Here is a 3,797-nt window from a genome sequence, read left to right as displayed (position 1 = left end):
GGCTTCTTCAACCACTTCTGTAAGGAACAAACCTGCAGCAACTAAGGTTGAAGAATATAAAGCCAAGATGCCTTATCCTCAGAAACTCCGCCAAGCGGAGCAGGATAAGCAATTTGCCCGCTTTGCAGATTATCTAAGGACTCTTGAAATAAAGATTCCGTTTGCAGAGGCACTTGAGCAAATACCTTCTTATGCTAAGTTCATGAAAGAGATCTTAAGTCATAAGAAGGATTGGAGAGAAACTGAAAAAGTATTTCTCACTGAAGAATGCAGTGCAGTCATTCTGAAAAGCTTACCAGAAAAGCTTCAAGATCCAGGAAGCTTTATGATACCATGCACATTAGAAGGCGCTTGCACCAAGACAGCCCTATGTGATCTTGGAGCAAGCATCAATCTAATACCTGCATCCACTATCAGAAAGCTTGGGTTGACTGGAGAAGTCAAACCAACCAGGATATGCCTCCAACTTGCTGATGGCTCCATTAAACATCCATCAGGCATAATAGAGGATATGATTGTCAAGGTTGGGCCATTTGCCTTTCCAACTGACTTTGTGGTGCTGGAAATGGAGGAGCACAAGAGTGCAACTCTCATTCTAGGAAGACCTTTCCTAGCAACTGGATGGACTCTCATTGATGTACAAAAAGGGGAAGTAACCCTGAGAGTCAATGAGGATGAGTTCAAGTTGAATGCTGTGAAAGCTATGCAGCATCCAGACACACCAAATGACTGCATGGGCGCTGACATTATTGACTCTCTGGTGGAAGAGATCAATATGACTGAAAGCCTAGAATCAGAGCTTGAAGACATCTTCAAGGATGCTCAACCTGATCAAGAAGAACCACAGGAAACAAAGGAATTTTCGAAAATTCCTCAGGAGGAGGATAAGCCTCCCAAACCTGAACTCAAACCACTACCACCATCCCTGAAGTATGCATTTCTGGGAGAGGGTGACACTTTTCCAGTGATTATAAGCTCTGCTTTGAATCCACAGGAAGAGGAAGCACTGATTCAAGTGCTAAGGACACACAAGACAGCTCTTGGGTGGTCCATAAGTGATCTTAAGGGCATTAGCCCAGCTAGATGCATGCACAAGATCCTGTTGGAGGATAATGCCAAACCAGTGGTCCAACCACAGAGGAGGCTAAATCCAGCCATGAAGGAGGTGGTGCAGAAAGAGGTCACTAAATTACTAGAGGCTGGGATTATTTATCCTATTTCTGATAGCCCTTGGGTGAGTCCTGTCCAAGTTGTCCCCAAAAAGGGAGGCATGACAGTGGTTCATAATGAAAAAAATGAACTGGTTCCTACAAGAACAGTCACAGGGTGGCGTATGTGTATTGACTACAGAAGGCTCAATACAGCCACCAGAAAGGATCATTTTCCTTTACCATTCATAGACCAAATGCTAGAAAGACTGGCTGGTCATGATTATTACTGCTTTTTGGATGGCTATTCAGGCTACAACCAAATTGCAGTAGATCCTCAGGACCAAGAGAAAACAGCATTTACTTGCCCTTCTGGCGTGTTTGCCTACAGAAGGATGCCTTTTGGTCTGTGCAATGCACCTGCAACCTTTCAGAGGTGCATGCTCTCTATCTTCTCAGATATGGTAGAGAAATTTTTGGAAGTCTTCATGGATGACTTCTCAGTATATGGAGACTCATTCAGCTCCTGTCTTAATCACCTAGCACTTGTCCTGAAAAGGTGCCAAGAGACTAACCTGGTTTTAAACTGGGAGAAATATCACTTTATGGTGACTGAGAGAATTGTCCTTGGGCACAAAATTTCAAGCAGGGGAATAGAGGTGGATAAGGCAAAGGTAGAGGTAATTGAAAAATTACCACCACCTGCCAATGTTAAGGCAATCAGAAGCTTTCTGGGGCATGCAGGATTCTACAGAAGGTTCATAAAGGATTTTTTGAAAATTGCAAAACCTCTGAGTAATCTGTTAGCTGCTGACACACCATTTGTGTTTGACACACAGTGTCTGCAGGCATTTGAGACCCTGAAAGCTAAGCTGGTCACAGCACCAGTCATCTCTGCACCAGATTGGACATTGCCATTTGAACTAATGTGTGATGCCAGTGACCATGCCATTGGTGCAGTGTTGGGACAGAGGCATAACAAGCTTCTGCACGTCATTTATTATGCCAACCGTGTTCTAAATGACGCACAGAAGAACTACACAACCACAGAAAAAGAGTTACTTGCAGTGGTCTATGCCATTGACAAGTTTAGATCCTATCTAGTGGGATCCAAAGTGGTTGTGTACACTAACCATGCTGCTCTTAAATACTTACTCACAAAGCAGGATTCAAAACCCAGGCTAATAAGATGGGTGTTGCTTCTGCAAGAGTTTGATATAGAAATAAGAGACAGAAAAGGGACAGAGAACCAAGTAGCTGATCATCTGTCCCGAATAGAACCAGTAGCTGGGACGTCCCTCCCTTCTACTGAGATCTCTGAGACTTTCCCAGATGAGCAACTCTTTGCCATTCAGGAAGCTCCATGGTTTGCAGACATTACAAACTATAAAGCTGTGAGGTTCATACCCCAGGAGTACAGCAGAGTGCAAAGAAAGAAATTAATTTCAGACGCCAAGTACTACCTATGGGATGAGCCATATCTCTTTAAGAGATGTGCAGACGGAATGATCCGCAGATGTGTACCCAGAGAAGAAGCACAAAGGATCCTATGGCATTGCCATGGATCACAGTATGGAGGACATTTTGGAAGTGAGCGAACAGCCACTAAAGTCCTCCAATGTGGCTTCTACTGGCCTACTCTCTATAAAGATTCCTGAGAGTTTGTGCGTAACTGTGACAGTTGCCAAAGAGCTGGTAACTTACCTCACGGATATGCCATGCCTCAACAAGGGATATTAGAGATAGAATTATTTGATGTATGGGGAATTGACTTCATGGGGCCATTCCCACCATCATACTCAAACACTTACATTCTAGTGGCAGTGGACTATGTATCTAAGTGGGTAGAAGCAATTGCTACACCCACTAATGATACCAAGACCGTGCTGAAATTCCTCCAGAAACACATCTTCAGCAGGTTTGGTGTTCCCAGAGTACTAATCAGTGACGGGGGCACTCATTTCTGCAATAGACAGCTATACTCTGCTATGGTTAGATATGGAATTAGCCACAAAGTGGCAACTCCGTATCATCCACAGACAAATGGGCAAGCTGAAGTCTCTAACAGAGAGCTAAAAAGAATCCTAGAACGGACTGTGATAGCCTGAAGAAAGGATTGGGCAAAGAGCTTGGATGATGCTCTGTGGGCATACAGAACAGCATTCAAGACTCCTATAGGAACCTCTCCATACCAACTGGTGTATGGGAAGGCATGTCATCTGCCCGTGGAACTGGAACATAAAGCCTACTGGGCAACCAGATTCCTAAACATGGATGCTCAGTTAGCTGGTGAAAAAAGATTGCTCCAGTTAAATGAGCTAGAGGAGTTCAGACTCAATGCCTTTGAAAATGCAAAAATTTATAAGGAAAAGGCAAAGAAGTGGCATGACAAGAAGTTGTCAACCAGAGTCTTTGAGCCAGGACAAAAAGTTCTTCTCTTCAACTCTAGGCTCAAATTGTTTCCAGGAAAACTTAAATCCCGGTGGAGGGGTCCGTATGTGATTACAGGAGTGTCACCATATGGATATGTTGAACTTCAGGATATTGATTCTGACAAAATGTTCATTGTTAATGGACAGAGAGTCAAGCATTATCTTGAAGGCAATTTTGAGCAGGAATGCTCAAAATTGAGACTTGAGTGATTCTCCG

This window comes from Arachis stenosperma, chromosome 3, assembly GCF_014773155.1.
Source record: "Arachis stenosperma cultivar V10309 chromosome 3, arast.V10309.gnm1.PFL2, whole genome shotgun sequence".
Classification (NCBI taxonomy): Eukaryota; Viridiplantae; Streptophyta; class Magnoliopsida; order Fabales; family Fabaceae; genus Arachis; species Arachis stenosperma.
This window is presented reverse-complemented; position numbering follows the sequence as displayed.